At 42.5% G+C, this 22,980-nt stretch overlaps 1 non-coding gene across 1 annotated transcript; it reads left to right on the top strand.

The window, feature by feature from the left end:
- The first annotated feature begins 2,810 nt into the window (after nucleotides 1-2,810).
- Nucleotides 2,811-2,885, top strand: Trnap-cgg. The gene has a single exon. It is a non-coding gene; the product is annotated as a tRNA-Pro (tRNA).
- Nucleotides 2,886-22,980: the final 20,095 nt, after the last annotated feature.

Below are 22,980 nucleotides of genomic sequence, written 5' to 3'. Positions count from 1 at the left end.
TGGCAACAAAACGACTATTCACGTTGGTGTGTAGAATATATGAGTCTGGCGACATACCATCTGACTTTCGGAAAAGCGTCATCCACACAATTCCGAAGACGGCAAGAGCTGACAAGTGCGAGAAATATCGCACAATCAGCTTAACAGCTCATGCATCGAAGCTGCTTACAAGAATAATATACAGAAGAATGGAAAAGAAAATTGAGAATGCGCTAGGTGACGATCAGTTTGGCTTTAGGAAAAGTAAAGGGACGAGAGAGGCAATTCTGACGTTACGGCTAATAATGGAAGCAAGGCTAAAGAAAAATCTAGACACGTTCATAGGATTTGTCGACCTGGAAATAGCGTTCGACAATATAAAATGGTGCAAGCTGTTCGAGATTCTGAAACAAATAGGGGTAAGCTATAGGGAGAGACGGGTCATATACAATATGTACAACAACCAAGACGGAATAATAAGAGTGGACGATCAAGAACGAAGTGCTCGTATTAAGAAGGGTGTAAGACAAGGCTGTAGCCTTTCGCCCCTACTCTTCAATCTGTACATCGAGGAAGCAATGATGGAAATAAAAGAAAGGTTCAGGAGTGGAATCAAAATACAAGGTGAAAGGATCTCAATGATACGATTCGCTGATGACATTGCTATCCTGAGTGAAAGTGAAGAAGAATTAAATGATCTGCTGAACGGAATGAACAGTCTAATGAATACACAGTATTGTTTGAGAGTAAATCGGAGAAAGACAAAGGTAATGAGAAGTAGTAGAAATGAGAACAGCGAGAAGCTTAACTTCAGGATTGAAGGTCACGAAGTCAATGAAGTTAAGGAATTCTGCTTCCTATGCAGTAAAATAACCAATGATGGACGGACCAAGGAGGACATCAAAAGCAGACTCGCTATGGCAAAAAAGGCATTTCTGGCCAAGAGAAGTCTACTAATATCAAATACCGGCCTTAATTTGAGGAAGAAATTTCTGAGGATGTACGTCTGGAGTACAGCATTGTATGGTAGTGAAACATGGACTGTGAGAAAACCGGAACAGAAGAGAATCGAAGCATTTGAGATGTGGTGCTATACGAGAATGTTGAAAATTAGGTGGACTGATAAGGTAAGGAATGAGGAGGTTCTACGCAGAATCGGAGAGGAAAGGAATATGTGGAAAACACTGATAAGGAGAAGGGACAGGATGATAGGAAATCTGCTAAGACATGAGGGAATGACGTCCATGGTACTAGATGGAGCTGTAGAGGGCAAAAACTGTAGAGGAAGACAGAGATTGGAATACGTCAAGCAAATAATTGAGGACGTAGGCTGAAGTGCTACTCTGAGATGAAAAGGTTGGCACAGCAAAGGAATTCGTGGCGGGCCGCATCAAACCAGTCAGTAGACTGATGACCAAAAAAAAAAAAAAAGTTGTAGGGGACTAATCACCTCAGAAGTTAAGTCCCATTGTGTTCAGAGCCATTTGAACCATTTTTTTGCAGGTTCCGTTAACGGGTAGCGGTCCCTGACGGCCGTTGCTGGTGACCTGGTGTTGTGTTGTGTTGTGGCTGCCGATAAATATTTGTGCTTACAACACAGGCGACTAGGTTTTTTTGGTGAATATACGACCTTTGATGCAGGCATCTCGTGTTGGTTGGACGTGAAGTGGGATGCCGACACAGTAAACGCTACATGTACGAGGGTTGTCCAGAAAGTAAGTTCCGATCGGTCGCGAAATGGACACCCGATGAAGCTTTGGCACAGATGTGCTGGGTAGTGTCTCTGGTATGACCGTCGATCGCATCAAGAGGCTCTTTTCAGTTGTGAGCGCACTGTGAGCGAGTCAAGGTGCCTAGAACAACGATGTCTCCCGCCAAGCAGGAGGGCCGCTGGGAGGCTTCGCCTTAATTAATGCAGCCCATCTATCACAGCCGCCACGCACGTCCTTCTTCATGGCAATTCTCAGCCACACCTTGCAGGGGCAGTAAAGACGCTCCTGCAGCCTTTTCGATGGGAAGTGTTCGATGACCCACAACACAGCCCCAATTGGCTCGTACTGAGTATCATCTCTGTTCACATGAAACACCGGATACGAAGACAACACCTGGGCGCAGGCTAGGCGCTGTAGACCAGAGTAGAGAATTATCGGGAAGCACAGGTGGCTGCCTCCTATGACGATGGTGTTGGAAATTTGGTATAACGCTCCGACAAATGTCTAAGTCAGAGCGACCACTATGTAGAGAAGTATCTGGAAAGTGTAGCTATCCCTTGCAAATAAAATGTTGCTATTTTCACAGTGGTTTCCATTTAGCGACGGATCGGAACTTAATTTCTGGACAACCCTTGTATGAAGTGGGCGACTATAACACTTTCAACAGTTTTGACACATGTAGAAAAGAACGACACCTCAGAAGTTTCTGTGAGGTATCAACTACGTCGTTTAGACAAATTGAGAACAGTAGGGGGCCTATAACACTTACCTGGTTGACGCGGGATGTTACTTCTTTTTCGCTCTAAGACTTTCTGTCAGTTATTACGAACTGTGACCTTTCTGATAGGAACTCACGAATCCAGTCGGACAACTGAGACGGTATCGTGGATAGGCAAGCAATTTGATTAGATGTCTCTGGTAAGGAACGGTGTCAAATGCTTACTGGAATCCAGAATGAGATTTTCACTGTGCAGTGGAGTGTGCGCTGATATGAAACTTCCTGGCAGATTAAAACTGTGTACTGGACCGAGACTCGAACTCGGGACCTTTGCCTAAGGTTTGGAAAGTAGGAGACGAGGTACTGGCAGAAGCAAAGCTGTGAGGACGGGTCGTGAGTCGTGCTAGGGTAGCTCAGTTGGTAGAGCATTTGCCCTCGGAAAGCAAAGGTCCCGAGTTCGAGTCTCGGTCCGGCACACAGTTTTAATTTTCCAGGAAGCTTACGGGAATTCTACAACTATGGAATCAGTTTGACATTCCCTGTTGACAGGACTCATCAGATATGTATCCTTGACACACTAATTGCTACAAAATATTTGATGTCTACTTTATACATAGCATGGAGAGCCCCTGGAAGAGAATCGTTCAGGGAAAAGATGAGGAGGGGTTCCAGGTTCAGGCAAAGGACGTGGTGTCTATCTGACGTCGCGAGGTGCGTTTCAGTCTCTCACCGGGGCAAAAACGTCTTTAGTTCTTACACTGTTGCGGCAGTTGGATGTAATAAATAAGCACAGTTCCGTTTCAGCCACGCTCGCGAGTGGCCGCTGTTAACTGTTGCGCTGCACTTCAGTGTTTACATCGCTGTACTTGTGCTTCGCCGAGTGCCGTCCGTCCGTTAATCTCCGTGTTCGTTCCTGTTCCTTGTGATTTGATCGCTCTTTCTGGACTTGCTGCTGAATTTCGGTTGTTTAACTGAAATTGCTTCGCTGGATTAACCATGGCTACAAACCTCAGGAAGAATACTCTGGTATTTGCGTCTGACAAGGAATCCCGTCCTGTTCAGCCGACATTCCTGGAAATAGATGACTGGATTACACAGGTAATTGGTCTAAATTCTGAAACCGTTCATACCTGACAACTGGATCAGGAAAAATACTGTGACTTTGTCAAGTTAATCAGTGCTTCGACTGTTGATAAAGTGTTACGAAAGTGGGGCTATAAAGTAGATTTTGTGCATAGAAATGGTTATAAAAGTAAGGTTTCCATCTGTAGAGCGGACATTCATTACAAAACCGTTCGTGTCTTGAATCTTCCCATTGAAATTGAAAATGATAAGCTTAAGGAAGCTCTTTCAAACTACGGAGACGTTAAATCAATTGCAAATGAAAGATGGTCGCCTCGCTTTAAACTGCAGTGTTTTAACGGGGTCCGCAGTGTAGAGATGGACGTTAAGACGAATATTCCGTCTCACATAACTGTTTGTGGGTATAAGGCACAAATTGTTTATACAGGTCAGGAAGCTACATGTCATATATGTAACGAAACCGGCCACTTCAGACAGGAATGTCCGCGGCGAACCGTTGTTCTTAAAAGTAATTTGATACAGCGTCAGAAGCGTACCTTAAATGATCTGTTACCAAAGAATAGCCCGGAACAACTGGTTGAGGATGTTAACGCAGCAGGCCAAGCTGATGTGTCCCTTCACGATAACAGCCAATTTCCCCCGTCAACAACAAAAGGAAACCCTGTTGCCACTACTCGTGAAACTGAAATGCAACCGAAAAAACGACCTCTGGAGATAACTGATAGTTGTTCAGAGGACGAGCTGTCTTGTCCCACTCCCTCACTTCGCAAGCAAAACCAGTGCGTTGAGGAGGCAGAGGAACCTGAAGGCAAAATGCGAATGGAAACTAATGAACAGAAAGATAATACACATACGGTACCAGAAAATGAATGGGGTGTAAACAGCATTAATTTGCAAGAAACAACAGGTGCAGTAGCCGATTGCGAAGATCAGAATCTATCTGATAATAAACAAATTCAGGGAGAGGTTGCAAAACTGCAGTCTCCATTTGTTTCCCTCGCTCAGAAAGTGAGTGAAATTAATAAAGAACGAGGAAGTGGTGGCCAAACTGAAATCACGGTCAACACCTCAGGGCAGGCGCCGGCAACCGAAATTGCGAAAGCGTCTGCTGCTGCTCCAGATAAGCCGCGAAGTGAAATACCGACGCAACCAAATGAGAATTTAGCTCGTAACCAAGGGAAGGGAAAATCCGGTAGGGGCCATCCAAGCCCAAGGAATGTTCAGTCCGAAACGGTCGTACACGAATCACTAGAGGAAAAATCAGAAAGTTTAATAGGAAATCATTCTGCTTGCGTTACAAGAGAAAACATCAGAAGTAGAAAAACAGCAGACAGTAACTAATAAACAGATGGAAGTGTTATTCCATGTTCAGCCTTCCGAGAAAACTGTTACAGCTTAGCTGAACCCTGAACCAAAGGAAACTAAATTAGTTCATCAAAACAACTACATAGTGAAAGTACAATGACGCAATCTTATTCTGTCACCACTATAAACATAAATAAAATCACGACCGGTTTGAAATTATCGGCTCTTAAGGAATTTTTGTTCGAATCCGCGACTGATATTGCCCTGTTACAAGAAGTTCTATTTTCGGATTTGGTAATTCCCGGCTTTGTCAGTTACATAAATGTGTCTCCCGAAACAAGTGCTGGAACAGCTATTTTGGCGAGGGAAGGGATTACAGTAAGCGAGATGGAACGACTGGAATCCGGAAGGGGAAGAGGACTAAATATCTGTGATATGACTGTCATCAACTTGTACGCCCCTTCAGGAAGTTCTCATCGAGCTGACAGGGCACGTTTCTTCAAAGATGACCTGATATACTTGTTAAGGAAATCGCCAAGACAGTTATTACTTGGAGGTGATTTTAATTGTGTTTTAAATCGAAAAGATCAGTTACCTAATTTTAATTTCTCAAGTGAACTAAAACAACTAGTTACTGGTTTAGAATTAAAGGATATATGGGAAATCAAATACCCCTCCACTGTTGAGTTCACTTATGTCACGGCAACATCACGTAGCGGGATTGATAGACTATATATTTCTAAAAATCTTGGAACTTCCGTGACAAAAGTAGAAACCATTCCTACGTACTTTTCAGACCATTCAAGTGTCTTAGCTTGCATAAATCTAACAAGACAGCCGGTTCGCCGATTCAAGAATCAGTGGAATTTGAACACTTCCTTGTTAGTAAATCATGATTTAGAAGATCTGATTAAAGAAACATGGGCAATATGCCTGCGAGCCCGTAGTAGATATGCCACTGCTATTTACTGGTGGGTTAAAATGGCAAAGCCAAAGTTGAAGAAAGTTCTTATTCAATACAGTGCCCAGAGCGCAAGGGAAATGAAATGCACTATAGAGTATTACTATCCCGTTTTGAGAGATCTATATGATCAAGTCTCAGCAGGTTCCTCACTTCGGATAGCAGACATCAAAAAAGTCAAAGCCAAGTTACTTAATATCAAGAGAAGTCAAATGGAAGGGTTGAAAATAAAATCGAAGGCAAATTCGGTGTCAGAAGATGAAACTACTTCCCTATATCATTTAGTCAAGTATACGAAACACGGGAAAAGGACTTTTATTGATGAAATTCGAACAAAACACGGTACGACTCTCAGAACTCAGCAGGATATCATGGACGAGATTTATCGCTATTATTGCGAGCTATATTCTGTACATCAAAGTAGTGATGCTTCCTTGGAAGAATTCCTTGACATCCTAGCCCCACAGCTGACAGAAGATGACAACGAAAATTTTCTCGAGGTTGTCAGTGAAGAAGACGTGTATGAGACTCTGTGCTCCTCACCACCAAAAAAATCCCCAGGACCGGATGGTCTGCCGGCAGAGTTTTACATCCGTTACTGGCCAATAGTAGGTGCGAAAATCACGGACATTGTAAATGAGGTTATTCAGGGTAAAATGATTCCGGCTGAGTTTAAGGAGAGTAAAATTGTTCTGGTGCCAAAAAATAATGGAAACAAAGATTTAAATAATTTTCGTCCAATTTCACTGCTGAATTCTGATTATAAATTAATAGCTAGAATAATAAACAAGAGAATTTCGTGCCTTACAGATAAAATTATTAGTCAACATCAGAATTGTGCGCAAGGCAGAACCATTTTTCAAAATCTAGCGGAATTCAGGGATATCATTGCAATAACTTCGGTAACAAACATAAAGTGTGCTTTATTGTTTTTAGATTTTTATAAAGCGTTCGATGTAGTAAATCATGAATATCTTCTACATACATTGAAGAAAATAGGTTTCAACGATAGGGACATATAGTTTATTAAGAAAATAGCAACTGCAATAAATGCTACAATAGCGGTGAATGGTCAACAATCCAGGCCGATGAAAATACAATGAGGTGTTCCTCAAGGAAGTCCTCTGTCCATGTCGCTCTTCGCCATTTCGCTGGAACCTTTCCTCCGACATGTCCATGCTAGATTAAAAGGCTTAACATTATCAGGAAATAAAACAGTTATAAGAGCCTATGCTGACGATATAGGGGTCATTATAAGGAACAATGACGAGGTAACCACGCTAGCAACAGTGATTGATTCGTACTGTAGAGCATCTGGAGCCAATGCAAACGAAAAAAAAAAGTAGATGTTAAATCTCAGAGGTTTTGATAATATAAACGTCGAGTGGGCAAAATTAGTCCGACAACATCAAACACTTGGGATCACCCTGACAGCATGCCCTATGAAAATGACGGCTTTAAATTGGAAAGTTGCAGCAGATAAAGTGCGAGGAGCCATTGTAGAGAATTTAACTCGATATATGAACCAAGCTCAAAGAACACAGTATATCAACTCATGCATCCTTGCTAAGGCTTATTATACTGCCCAGCTGTTTCCAATACCGAGAATGATAGCGAGGAGAATAATGTCTAAAATCGCCAACTTTTTGTGGAGAGGTGAAGTGTTCAGAGTACCTGCTAAAGTAGCCGCTTTAGGTCCTAAAAATGGTGGACTAGGATTAACTGATATAACTGATAAAGCCTCTGCTCTTTTTATCAAAAGACAAGTTAATTTAATAAGAGACTCGCGAGAAAGCATAACCAGCCAACTTTTCGAGATCATTAAACCTCCAAGCCTGCTTCCCCCGATTGATGTGCAGAATATCAACAGTCGCTTACAGCACGTGAGGATTTTCTATGTTGACTTTAGTTATGTCAGTGTCGAACTCAGGGAGTCCCGACACTTAACATCGAGAGCCATAATGCGGGAACGAAAGAAAAGCGAAGGAAGGAACAAAATAGAAGGACAATTTCCAAACATTGAGTGGACTGAGATTTGGAAAAACATTAGTTCTAATGTGCTCACGTCTAATATAAAAACGTCATGGTACAAGACAGTTAACAAATAGTTTGCACCAATGAAAGACTGCATGCAATCGGACTCTGTGAAACAAATTTATGTCAACAATGCCATATAGTTGACACAGTAATTCATAGATATACTTGCAGTGGTCACATGAATAGTTGGAAGTGGACCCGGGAGCAAATAGCTCTGATTACAAGAACATCCCCTGAGTATATATCGCTGTCATTGATACACAGGCCTGAAGCACGCTATTTCCCAGAAGCAAAAAATAACGCTGTGTACTGGTTGCTGGGAAAGTTTGTTAACTACGTCCTTAACAAATTAGGATCCGATAGCATCATAGAGTTCAAGGTACACATGCTGTGTGAGTTCCACAAAATTAGAAGCTATTCGAATCACAAGAAAAAGTTCGGTAATATGTTAAAAATTGTATTTGAAAGAATGGGCATTGGTTAATATAAAAAAAGGCTGTGTTGACAATGATGTATTGTAGTTACCTTAAGGATACTATTTACGATTTTACAGTATATTTATGATGTGTGCTTTTTCTACTTCAGAGAGTAGTGTTTGAAATTTATAAGCTAATGTGCAGAACTTATGTGACATTCAGATTGTGTGTCTAATAGTGTCAAAACACAAAACATTAAAGGTGCATTTTTGGCTTATACTATAAATTTAGAAATAGACAGTTTTTATAGAAATGTCCTTATCGATTGGTTAAAACCATAAGATTCTGTCTGATAAATGTAACATTCAATGGCTGGCACATTGCCCTGTTCATTTTTGCACTGTGATGTGTAAGTCAGTTTCGCAGTGAAAGTCTGATTATATAGATCTGATCACTTCAGATACTTGAGATTCAATTAATGTCCAGAAAGTGTAGTTGGAAGGCTTGTCAACTTTATTATATATCTCCTTTCCGCCATTCTCAAGTATTTCAGAAATTGCCTAATATGATTTTAAATTGTTTTATATTTAAAATTATCCCACGAACTTCCTGATATCCATCATAAAGAAATTATGCTTCTGCAAAGATTGCAGCTCATGTAATCCAAAGTGCAGATTTTACTTCTTCAGGTTGAAGTTTGAATGCCTTTCAAAAATTTTTTCTTGATGTTTAACGTAATTCTTTCTGGTAATTTAGTCAGTAACACAATCTTCTGTTGTCTTTCCTTAACGTCAGCGTAATTGAAATGATCAAACCGTTTCGTTTAAATAACTTGATGTATGTATAACTTAGTATGTATTTGGAATGTGTAACATTGTTTTTTTTAATAAATGTTTTTATGGGAAAAAAAAATTGGTAGAGCATTTGCCCGCGGAAGGCAAAGGTCCCGAGTTCGAGTCTCGGTCCGGCACACAGTTTTAATTTTCCAGGAAGCTTACTGGAATTCTAAAACTATGGAATCAGTTTGACATTCCCTGTTGACAGGACTCATCAGATATGTATCCTTGACACACTAATTGCTACAAAATATTTGCTGTCTACTTTATACATACCATGGAGAGCCCCTGGAAGAGAATCGTTCAGGGAAAAGATGGGGAGGGGTTCCAGGGTCAGGCAAAGGACGTGGTGTCTATCTGACGTCGCGAGGTGCGTTTCAGTCTGTCACCGGGGTAAAAACGTCTTTAGTTCTTACACTGTTGCGGCCGTTGGATACAGTAAATAAGCAGGTGTAATGATGGTAATGCAGGACAAGACCAGAGCCGTTACAAGCTAAGTGAAAAGTCACAATGTTAACTCAAAAAATGGTTCAAATGGCTCTGAGCACTATGGGACTCAACATCTTAGGTCATAAGTCCCCTAGAACTTAGAACTACTTAAACCTAACCAACCTAAGGACATCACACACACCCATGCCCGAGGCAGGATTCGAACCTGCGACCGTAGCAGTCCCGCGGTTCCGGACTGCAGCGCCAGAACCGCTAGACCACCGCGGCCGGCAGTTAACTCATAATCATCTTGTCTCCCCTCATTTTCCTATTATGAGTTAGCCCGAACTCTCTGGTGGCTACTGCCTGCGTAACTGGGAGACAGGTTGTTGAGACACGCGCCCGAGGTTTAACAGCCATGCCGTCAACGTAAACTCTGCCCCCATTCTGGCAAGGCAGGCTGGGCGGAACACGAGAACAACAGCGGCCCATAAAAATCTCGACAGCCCCGCTTCTGGAGAGCCGGCGTGCAGTTTTTACGGCGCCGTGATGGACGGCGCGTCCCCTTTTTGCGCCGGTTCTTGTGAGCCGCGTCCGTGATTGACGACTGCGGTGACACTCGGGGGCAGGCGAGCGTGCGGCGCGCCGATACGATACGTGCCTGCCTGCCTGCCTGCCTGCCTGTGTGCGTGGCGGCGCTGCGTGCCTCCGTGGTGCGGCCACAGATAGCGGCGGCGCCAGCAGCGCCCGAGGACGGCGCGCCGGCCACCCTGCACCTGGGCTGAGTGAGGTGCGGCGCACCCACTGGCTCAAGCTACTCTTACCTCTTCAGAAGTAACGACTCACACACAAACAGGTTCATATCTTTAACAAACCACTGCACAATGCATGGTGGAGGGTACTTTGTCGAAATATTAGCGGCTTCTTGTCATACTCGTTTCGCGTATGTAAAAAGTAGAAAACAACTCTCGGTATTCGCCCACACGCCCCCTAAACTACTCATCTAATACGCGCCAGTAGAGTTTAGTACCTATATCCACACTAAGGTGACAAAAGTCATCTATAGCGGTTTTCAGGTATACAGACGCTATGTAAAGAAGGGAAACAATGATTTGTACCTGTGGAAGACCTTTAAATGCATTACGGTGCTGGTGTAGGCACAGGTGTTTCGGATCATATCATTTAATGCATATTCCAGAACATGGAAATCTGCAGCAAACGATCCCTCCGTGTTCCCGCGTTAATTTAACGTCATTTATAAATACGGCGGGCACGCCATCATCAAGATTCGACCTGGATCAGTGGAAATGTGTTGCACGGTCGCTTGACTCACATTATTTGTAACACAAGGCCACGCATACGGCTGCTCGAAACATACCTGGCGCCACGGACACGGGACGGTCGAGGACGTGTCCTATTTTGAGGTACATTTGTCTGGATTTCAGTGGGACCTATGATAGTAATCGAATGATATTAATGGAACCTTCCATGACAGCTGTGGGCTGCGTTAACAATACTGTGGGCAGCCGGTATACTTCATGACTGATGTCTTCCCCGACGGCGTTGGCTTCTACTAACAGGAGAGCTGTCCGTGTCACTAGCCCAGAACAGTACAATGGTTTTCGAGGAGCGTGAAAATGATGTCTTGGCCAGACATTTTGTCTGATCTAAATCCGATGGAACACATATAACGGCTCCATTTCCGCGCCAACAAGCCACCGGCCTTACGTTATGGGACCTGTATCTGTTGTGTGCATATCACTACCCCATAATTTTTTCACCTTATTGTATAGTTTTGGAACGTGTATTGTTTTGGGACGTCTTTGTTGCCAGGAAATGAGGTGTCAAAAATAAAGTCACAATTCACTGCATGTGGATAAACGTACAGCCCAAGGAAGTTAAGAATTATAGCTCGATTCACTGGTTCATTATTCCTACGTTTTATCTAAATTTCGTTAATTTATGTTTCAGGTAAACTACCATGGCCGATCAACGTGGTACCAGAGCATCCAAAAGCGCGGTGATCAAATTGGTTCTCGCATTAGTGCATATCACGGTCAAACCCACCTCGGTAAGTGGTTTGAGTTTACACCACCAAAAACATAAATGGAAATAATGTTTTTACGTCTTCCAGTGTTCTAGCATAATGATTTCATGTGCAGCATCAGCCAGCACATTTAAGTAGGTAGTCAGTCGTCACAACAGATCAAAGTGAGGTAGATGTTGCTTGCTCATCCAAATTGACAGTTACATCACTAAAGAATCGAGCATGGATTAAATGGGTGGTGAATAAATTAAATGCTGGTGTACGTGATAAAATGTATTCAGTGTCCCACGGCTCTTGACGAAGGAGTTGATACAAATAATGAAGAGAATTGTGCAGGTAATACACAATGCAATGGGAGTTTTTAAGTATGATGAAGTTGGATATTTCATTTCCATGACGACAGCAAACGATGCTCGATGAAATGAAGACATATGTAATATACATGCTGACCGAACTCGTAACTTGCTAGGTCACGCCAGAAATCAAAAGTGACAAGTTGATTGAGTGTTTCACTGAATGTGAAACGTCTTTTACCAAAAATATTTTCATTAAACCGAAAAGCTCACTACCAACAAAAAGATAATATTGAGTTGGAAGGAACATGAAATTGCATCGAATTAACCTAAGAAGCTGACATGACTGACGAGAAGTTGGTCGGTGGTGTAACATCTCCTTCGCGTCCCGACACAGTGCTATCGGTTTTCCATCTCTTTGTCTACTGAAGGCTGAGAGGCAGCCTCGAAGCAACAAAGAACTGTTAGAAAGTGTAACATAATTGAGTATAGCGTTTGAGAAACAAGCACTTTTTTCACAGAAACAGAGATACTTGCAGTGCAGTGGATGAAATGTTAATATATATTCACTGACATTTCTGAAGGCCCATTGTCGCTGTATAGAAACTGAAATTTTTTGTTCTTCCTAAAACAGATGTGTAGTGGATTGTGCCTTACGTTTTCACTGATCGATATTTAAGTTTGTGATACTGTGGTACCTCAGATAAAATTACTGAGTTTCGCCTCTAGTAATATCTGAAATAGATTCTTAATATGTTTTTTTAAATCTATTTTAACATGATAGCATTCCCTTTATGCATGTTGCTGTTGTTCCCTATAATTACAAAAATTGTTCTGTAAGGTTTTTTGCAAATGTACAGTACTACATGGTCATGTACCTTGAAAAAAAATATTCTGTTAAAATTTAAAACTGTTGCAATCGAGAAACCATTGTTGATAATATATGTAACATTCCATATCTTACATTATGAAGTTGCTACATACCGATAATCAGTAAGTGAATCAAATAAGGAAGAAGTATTATGAAACCCAGTTACAAATTAAAATTAATTTGGAATAGAAGCTACTGGCAACCAATACAAGTATCCATTTTCAAGACAGGGAAAATTGTTGAGATAAACTCAGTTCATCTGTAGGTTTCATGTGTCCCATGGCAGCAGAACTTCTTCCGTTTCACAGTACAGGATGGTGCATGACAAAGGAAGAATGGCTTCCACTGACACACCATGTAACTCGTTTTAAAACTATGCTGAGTTTTACTCACCACAGAACTCTGAAGAATTCGCAGTATTCATCAAATAGCTGTAATATACTCGTATTATACAGCACTTAAGTGTTTTGAAGACTTAATATTTACAAACGCTGCACTAACCACAACGTCATCTCTCCCACGAACAAAAACGATAGGTAATACCGGACGCTGCTTATGGCAGTTATTAGTGCGCACTGGTTCATGTGTTTCTAAAATCAGTCACTATGTTGAAACGCCAACCAGGGAACATCATGATTGGCTGGCTCTGAGCACTATGCGACGTAACTGCTGTGGTCATCAGTCGCTTAGAACTTAGAACTAATTAAACCTAAATAACCTAAGGACATCACACACATCCATGCCCGAGGCAGGATTCGAACCGGCGACAGTAGCGGTCGCTCGGCTCCAGACTGTAGCGCCTAGAACCGCACGGCCACTCCGGTCGGCAACATCATGATTCCTAGGTATACTGTCCTCCAGGTACGGCACCCTTCCCTGCTGCAGACAGCTCTGTATTTGTAATTTAGTTAAACTTTTTACCATTTTCAAAGTTACATTACGTACGTTACTGTTGTGTTATGTCCGCACTACAACACAATAAATATTCCGTGATAACGAAATTTATTTGACCTTCTGTCTCTGAAAACCAAACTTAAGTTCGACTACACAACACTTCGCTGGTTGTAGCGCCAAGGAGAAATCAGAGTCACTAGTAGAGAATACAAGTCCAAACCACTGCCAACCAGTCGATACCGACGCGTCGCCAGTTTCCAGCCAGGGAGGCCACAGTACGATTCGGTGATCGTGAATCCAGCAGCCGTGTAGTAACAGAGTCATCGGCGAAGATTGAACTCGTTAAACGGGCCCAGGGAGTTCGCTTAAATCCGCAGGTCCGGCCAATCAGTGTGTTGGTATATGGCGCCCTCATACTGTTGCTCACTCTGGTGGCAAGGGCAGCGCCGCCAGGGTAATCCGTATCGATAGAGGTGTGTACGCTGCCGCTAACCCCGCGACGACGCGTTCACTTGCGCCACTTGTTGACATCGTGTGCTGCGCCAGCGGTACTCGCTGTGTGCCGCGCGTGTTGTAGCACGCCGCGCCGAGTTGACGGCTGCTGTGCGGCGGCCGATACGACCGTTACCACCCTGTGGATGAGTGTAGAGTGAAGCATGGCGAAAGTGTTTCCAAGCTATAATGTTTACGCGTGCGTTATTCGTTGCAGCAGTAACATGCCCCAACAGGAGAAAATCCGCAGTTGTCACATCCAGGGATCTCTCGGGGCAGTGAATTTCCAATGTGCTGCAACTGTTCCCTCTGTGAAGACGGCCATGCTGAATTTGAAGAATGGAGCAAGTGTGTCATTGCTGCTTACCGTGAATACACGTCTTCAAAATCGGAAAACTCACTTTTTGTGAAGCTATGTTGATCGTATGTGATAGTAAACTTCTGCCTCCATTATAACTGTAATCGAACGACTGTGTAACATTCTCTAATTACTGCCACAATTCAGTTATTCTTTTTAATACTGATGGAGAATGTATTGTACTTAGAGGATAGGATAACTAGGAGCGTATGGTGTTTTCTGGTCGATACTTCAGCGTAGTGACTGATTTTGGAATTACGTGAGGAAATGCACACTAGGAACCATCATAACCAATTTTCGCAGTTTTCTACTTTTCTCGTTGTTGTGACACCTGAGGTTGTGATTTTACAGTATTCGTAACTTTTTTGCAGCATTCGTAAATATTTCGCGTTCTGTGCATTTAAGAACAGTAGGATCACAAATTTAGCATTGGAGGGCAACGTGGAGTGTAAAAATCGTAGAGGGAGACCAAGAGATGAACACACTAAGCAGATTCAGAAGGATATAGGTTGCAGTAAGTACTGGGAGATCAAGAAGCTGGCACAGGATAGAGTAGCATGAAGAGCTGCATCAAACCAGTCTCAGGACTGAAGACCACAACAACAACAACAGGATTTATTAAAGTTATTTGAAAAATATTTTTATTTTTTCGGTTACAGAATTTTATGGTGAGTAAAATAGATTCGTTGTTTAACTTAATAACGTGTGGAAGATCAAATCATACTTCTTTCGTCGCACACCATCTTGTACCTCCAAACGGAATAAAGTCTTCTACCAAAGATCGTGTCATATTTGCAAATGCACTGCATTTCTTTCACGTTTTAAAATTTTTACCTGTTAACTAAACAAACATTGTTTTTTGCCTTATTTCACAAATTTTATTATGGTTGCTGTACAACCTACGTTTCGGGCTATAAGACCATTTTCAAGTACATTGTTGATTCCTATCTTGAAAACGGATATCTGTGTTGGTTTTCAACGGCTTCTGTTACAAAGCATATTTAATTTTTAAGTGGTTTTTGATTATACATCCATATAATTTGACTTAGGGTTACTGACTATGGGCGTGTAGCAGAGTAATAGTGTAACAGTTAGACGATTAAATACATTGTTGAGAAGTATTTGTGACTGCAACGCCTTTAAATCCCAGTAGAATATTCATTCCTGGTTAAAAGATAACGCTGTACGTCGGAACCCGACTTTTCTACAGTAACTTTTATAATTTCAGAAACAGGCTGCTGCGCATGAAAACTGGATTCCATAATTTAAAGATGCAGTATGACAACGTATTAAAAGCCTATTACAGGGTTTATTAGTGGCAGAAGTCTGCAAAGTGTACAAAGACACAGCACTCTCCCCCATGTTCCATTGAAGCTGAATAGAGGCGCCCACGTCAAATACTTGCTACTATTACCACTGTAGCTGTCCGCCTCCGTAGCGTAGCGGTAGCATTACCGCCTACCACGCAGAGGGTCCGGGGTCGATTCCCTACGGGGGACTGGGTGCTGTGTGTCTTTCATCATCATTGACTCGCAAGTCGCCGATGTGGCGTCACCTAAAAATGACTTGCAATACGGCGGCCGAACTCCCCTGAATGTAGCCTCCCGGCCAACAATGTCATACGATCATTTCATTTCATTACCACTGTAGCTCATCTGGTCTTCTATTACACTAGAAAAGGCCTATTCATTTCGATAATAATTTTTTAAATGAGCTTTATAAAATTTGTGGCGTGAAAAAACTGTTGTATTGTCGTTCACAATGTTCAAATGGTTCAAATGACTCTAAGCACTATGGGACAGTCCCCTAGACTTAGAACTACTTGAACCTAACTAACCTAAGGACATCACACATATCCATATCCGAGGCAGGATTCGAACCTGCGACCGCAGCAGCCACGTGGTTCCGGACTGAAGCGCCTAGAACCGCTCGGCCACCATGGCCGGCGTTTAAGATGCACAGCGAAGTCCTACAGACGTTGAGGTGATGTCTTTTGTTGTAAAATTTCATTCCATGAATCATTTTCTCGTTCAGGACAATTTGCAGAACACGGCCAAACACATTCGCAGTTACTCTACTGCGTTCTACGGGGTTTATATTAGCCCTACCGTCACGTCCGTTTAGAGCCGGCAAGGGACAGGACCCTACCACCACTTCATGAAAGTATCCCATGATTGGAGATGCTAGTAAGGCAATACCTAAACGTAGTCTGAACCCATCCTATGCTCCCATAAAGACCTTGCTCTGAACAAACATATGCACATCCAAGGCACAGTGATCCAATTGGTTCGAGTATCCGGCCGACAAACAATTTTAATATGCTAGGAAGTTTCGAATCAACACACACTCCTCTGCAGAGTGAAAATTTCATTTTCGTATCTTGTTGTATTGATTAAATATGTCAATGCTTATTATGAGCAGACTCAGTGTTTGCAAAGATTAAGAGGCAAATACGCGTTGTAGTATTTTCTTCACATTGGGTAGCTATTGTATGTGACATATGTACGTAGTTTCATGCCTGGATCGCTTCGTAAGCTAAGGAAGAAACAAGCAAGGTTCTTTGACTCCAGGCTAGTCCTTGGGGAGGTCAGTTCTACACTATGTGGTCAAAAGTATCCGGACACCTTGCTGAAATTAACTTTCAAGCTGGTGGCGCCCTCCATCGGTAATGCTGGAATCCAAAATGGTGTTGGCCCACGCTTAGCTTTGATAACAACTTCCACTTTTCAAGGCATACGTTCAATCAGGTGCTGGAAGGTTTATTGGGGAATGGCAGCCCATTCTTCACGGAGTGCTGCACTGAGGAGAGGCATCGATGTCGTTCAGTGAGGCCTGGCACGAAGTCGGCGTTCCGAAACATCCGAAAAGTTTTCTATAGCGTTCAGGTCAGGACTCTGTGCAGGGCAGTCCATTACAGGGCTGTTACTGTCATGTAACCGCTCCGCCACAGGCCGTGCAGTATGAACAGATGCTCGATCGTGTTGAAAGATGCAGTCGCCATACCCGAATTGCTCTTCAACAGTGGGAAGCAAGAAGGTGCTGAAAACATCAATGAAGGCCTGTGCTGTGATAGTGCCACGCAAAATAACAAGGGGTGCAAGCCCCCCTCCATGAAAACCACGACCACGACATAACACCACCGCCTGCGAGTTTTACTGTTGGCCCTACAGACGTTCACCGGGCATTCACCAAACCTACACCCTGCCATCGGATCGCCAGATTGTGTACCGTGATTCGTCATTCCACACAACGTTTTTCCACTTTTCAATCGTTCAATGTTTACGCTCCTTACACGAAGCAAGGCGCCGTTTGGTATTTACCGGCGTGATGTGTTGCTTATGAGCAGCCGCTAGACCGTGAAATCCAAGTTTTCTCACCTCCTGCAGTCATAGTACTTGCAGTGGATCCTGATGCAGTTGTGAATTCCTGTATGATGGTCTGGATAGATGTCTGCCTATTACACATTACAACCCTCGCCATCTCTCGCCGGTCTGTATCAGTCAACACACGATGCCGCGTTGTGTAGCCACGTGGTCTTATGGGTCCTGTCACGGCTCGCGCGGCTCCCCCCGTCCGAGGTTCGAGTCCTCCCTGGGGCATGGGTATGTGTGTTGTCTTTAGCGCAAGTCAGTTTAAGTTAGGTTAAGTAGTATGTACACTTAGGGACCAATGACTTCAGCAGTTTGGTCCCATAGGATCTTACCACAAATTTCCAATAGACGAGGTCGGCCTGTACGCTTTTGTGTTGTACGAGTCCCTTCACGTTTCCACTTCACTATCACATCGGAAACAGTGGACCTGGGGATGTTTAGGAGTGTGAAACTCTCGCGTACAGACGTATGACGCAAGTGACACACAATCACCTGACCACGTTCGATGTCCGTGAGTTCCGCGGAGCGCCCTATTCTGCTCTCTCACGACGTCTAATGACTACTGAGGTCGCTGGTGTGGTGTACCTGGCAGTAGGTGGCAGCCCAATTCACCTGGTACGAAAAACGTATGTTTTGGGGCTGACCGGATACTTTTGATCACATAATGTATGTTTAAGAGATGTCCCGCCGAGAGCCGATGTGCATCGTAGAGGGCGGGTGGGCCCCCATGTGTTTTGTTCACGACACCAGAGGTCGCAGTCATTTTCCTTGAGTACAGTGATCAGCCCAGCATGAGTTTCCATCGACTCCACCTTAAAACGCTGGTAAAATGAGCAGTGGCGATATCATGGCCCGATGCAGAATGTTCATTTTTACAAGCTTTTAAGTTGGAGCACGACTCAGTAGAAGTTTGTTTGCCTTTGCTGGCAGACTTCCTAGAAAGCAGGAGACTGGGATATCACTCAAAAATCAAATGGTTCAAATGGCTCTGAGCACTATGGGACTTAACAGCTATGGTCATCAGTCCCCTAGAACTTAGAACTACTTAAACCTAACTAACCTAAGGACATCACACAACACCCAGTCATCACGAGGCAGAGAAAATCCTTGACCCCGCCGGGAATCGAACGCGGGAACCCGGGCGCGGGAAGCGAGAACGCTGCCGCACGACCACGAGCTGCGGAAGGGATATCACTCGCAGATCTTTATCTGTGTCCTTTCGAGGGAAGAAAGTTAGTTGAGTTCGTTTTAGAATTTCTTTTCTCAGTTCGTGAAGACGAGGTGACGTCAGACGGATGCAATCTCCACCCAGGGTGAACGACCGCTCGTGCCGCAGAAAACGGAGGAAAGAGCTCCGTTGACTGCCACTAGGGAATTACCGGAGAGCGGGTGATAGCAGCCCGCTTTCTGAGAATACGAGACGTGGCATAACCGCAAATTGGCTGAAATAAAAACATATGTGAAGTGTGGTTGGTAATTTTGCTCTTAACTTTCAGGAACTGTGGTGGCGTAAGCACAAGCCATTGGCTGGCTAATAAACCTTTTGCTAAGAGGGAAATTAGGAGGTGAACTTCTTCGTTGGGCAGAATTTAATGGAGTCTTACCACTGGCGAAAGATGATTAATGTGAAGTTCTAGAAGAGCAGACAGGATAAAACTCTGCCGAGGGCACTCTGGTTCCACAGGTCTGAGAGGTCGTACGAGGTTCTATACTTCTGTGTCAGCACGCTATGTGTCCAGCTTCTTCCGCGACTCTGGAAGGAGAAAGGGCTACTTCTGAGTAAGGACATGGTATCCAGCGGTCAATCTGTTGGCAGTCGCAGACACTATTCCGTAATATCTGTCTAATCAGGGTGACAATCTGCATCACGTGCGGCCGGGAATGTGCATTATCCGTGGTTCTGTAGGCTCATGGTTTTGAGTAAACGAGGTTTCCAAATTCCTATGCTCTTCATTAGGTGTTGCAAGGCTCATTAAGGACACAGATAGGAATGGTAGTTGCATCCTGTGTCTGGCAGCTGCAGCAATCACTTTGCAGATGCCGTGATAGTTTATTTATTTATTTGCAGTGATTTTTAAGATGACGGCTATTGCCTTCAAACTCTATTCCTCGCGGTTGTTGTCAAGTGAATCAATGATTAATTTGGATTGCTCGCTCTCCGTAATGATAGTTGCTTTATTTGCTCTATATGTTGTTCCTCTAGATATCATTTTGTCAGAAGGTTCATGTCATGTGTTTGACACAGAACTGTTTGTAATAAATCGGTATCAAGTTCGACTGACATTTTATTTGAGTAGACAGAATACAGATGTTTATGAAAGAAGGGCCACCTTTTTTATTAAACTATTTCGTTGTGCGATAGTTTTATTATTACTTTGTTGTAATATGGATTCAGAGCTTCTATAAATTTTTAAAAGGTGGTATCTTGTTTTCAGCTGTTATTATTGTAAGCTACGCAGTTTCGGCATTATGCCATTTTAAAGCATATGTCGAACTATTATGCTTGAAAATTACGTAATCGCGAAATTACAATCGTAAAATGAAAAACTAACAGGTCAAAGCAAGATGACGTCATTTAAGGAATGGTTTGATTATCACATATGAGTTCATGGAGAGCGATCTGGCCCTCGGAAGTTCTAACATTGTAGGTGCCAGAAGGCAAGTCCAGTTCGTTTTGCTCCTTTTCCACGAAGGAAGACGCACTAGAGACCGCCTTAAGGAGTTTTCAACTGTTTTTGTTGTAGTGAGACACGAGGTACTGTTTTGTGCAGCGTTTATAACCCTTTTGAGTGCTACACTTTTAAGTGCTGTACAATATATTCAAGCTATTTGGAAGATATAATTCCCTGGTTACAAAACTTTATGGTAAATAAAATTCTATACATTTTTCAAACCAATATTATAGCATGTGAACGTTGGGGGCATACTTCGCCGGCCTTGTACGCCTTTTATCTAGAAATGAAATAAGTTCTTCTGCCATAGAACATCTCTGAAAGAACATTATGATTGTGGCATACTGATAACTATTATCAGTACACTAGCTACTTGAACGCGCCATTCTGGTAAAAGGCAAATAAACTATTTAAGACACGGCTGGTTCGCCAAGGGGTCGAAAAGACCCCAGCCATGCATCACATGTGTAGAATTTCAAAATTCGTTAAAAGTAATTAATTTCACTGGCACAAATAATATATTTTCCGAAGAAATTCAGTTGTATTTCCATGGAGTACTTAGGAAATCAACTTAAAAGAATGAGTTTAAGACACTCTAGCGAAAAAATGTAAAGTTGCCCGACTTAAATGACGCCTATTGTGCATCACAATGTTAGATCTACTGGTTGCCTAATTGTAGAGTTATCTTTTTGAAGTGTGTCACAACTGAAGACATTGTTAAGGAAAAGTATTTTTCCTCAGTTTTATATGCATCGATCAGTCGAACTATACAAAACAGCTTCATTAAAAATTCTTGAATCTGGTTACATCAATGTAACAACTACGTGATTCCACACAGCTTCTACAATAAAATGTTACAAAATCTGTTACAATACACATTTCTTCATTAAGAATGACAAGCAACTACATTTCTTTATATTCATTTTACATGTATATCTGTAGATTGCATATATGGATGTTATTCTCATTGTAGGTATGGGTGCCGTAGCAGATTTTTGTATGTTTTACCAGCTGTTGATAGTGATGCAGTTGTTGAATTGATTAACAGTGGTTCAAAAATCTAGTTGCAAATAAAGCTTGATATAGTAGTGGAAATCTGTTACATTTAATGGTCAGCGTATCCCTAGACAAAATAAGAAACAGTCGTCTTATAAAAGGGGTACTTTGTTACCACTATAATGTAACATATGTTAAAGTGGAAGACCGTTTTTCAACGTTATTGTATAGCCCCTCCTTCCTCCTTAATAAAATTTTAGCGTGCGTCATTTACGTCGATCGCTTTATAAGTCTTTTCGGGGAAAAACGAAACGACCTGTAATTGCGCAACAGACTTGTCCTAGGTGTATTCTGGTGATCGATTCAGTTGCCTGATTTTCAGTTCATAGACCATGACGATTGTTGTAAAATAGGTTCACCTTGAGTACGACCGTATTGGTACATTATATGACCCCAGATTCAGAGAAGGAAAGTAGCAGAAGGGAAATCGATATTTCGATAACGGTTTCCAACAGTTTCCCTTTCTAGGTCACCACCGTTACGTTTTTCTAACATTGAATACGTTTCATATTTGTTAAATCTGGATGGTCTACATTTCCTTTAAAATATGTATTGCATTAGATTTAGTTTGGCTCCACTTGTTGCAATTATCCAAACGCTTTTCCAATTTCAAAAAAATTATAAAGGCGTCTTGCAAGTTCTACACTTTCTCTGTTGTGGCATCCTTCCAGAACGCAATTGTAGATCTCCAGCATACTTGACCCTATTTATGGCAATGATTTTACGTAAATTATTCAGCTCGTATCTTCAACTTAGCACTATTGCATCTCGTTCTTGATTGGTGCACTTCATATTCTTCAATATCAGCATACATTCATTGGCTCTAGTTTTTTCTTCTGCGGATTCCTATCACCCACGTTACACTTCCGTAATAAGCCCTGCGCAAGACGTAAAATAACATGACCTAACTGAATTCTCTGTCAATCCTTGGTGCGAGCGTTAATCTTTTGTTGGAGAAAGGTATTTTCGCTCTATCAGTATACATGTACCTTCCTTATTGCAGTAAGAGATTTTCTTTCTCTAATCTCTTATGCGTCACTCACAGTATTGGTGTTAAGCAAGTCTCTATTGTCATTCCTGCATCTGAACAACTCATTCGTTATAGCTGTGTGTATCCTTAATCCATATTATAACTAGGTATGCTGTCCATTCCATTTAGTAGGTCTTCAAAATAAAGCATGTATTCGTCTGCGAGTCTTGAAATTTTATTCTTCTTCTGAAGTTTTCTTTCACGTACTATACTGCTACTTAAACGTCCTGCTCGGAAGATAAGTCGTAAGTCTGCCTTTCATCCTGTTTAGTTCGAGCTTGTCTTTCTTGAAACATTTTTATAGCTCTTATTTGCAGACTACCTAACGCTGGCACCACTTCACCGTCCCAAGTCGACGTCTTCCTTTGTCTTGACTATCCCCAACGTTCATATTCCTTGCTTGCACTGCCTCCTCCTAGT

This window comes from Schistocerca americana, chromosome 1 (genome assembly GCF_021461395.2).
Source record: "Schistocerca americana isolate TAMUIC-IGC-003095 chromosome 1, iqSchAmer2.1, whole genome shotgun sequence".
Lineage (NCBI taxonomy): Eukaryota > Metazoa > Arthropoda > Insecta > Orthoptera > Acrididae > Schistocerca > Schistocerca americana.
This window is presented reverse-complemented; position numbering and strand designations above follow the sequence as displayed.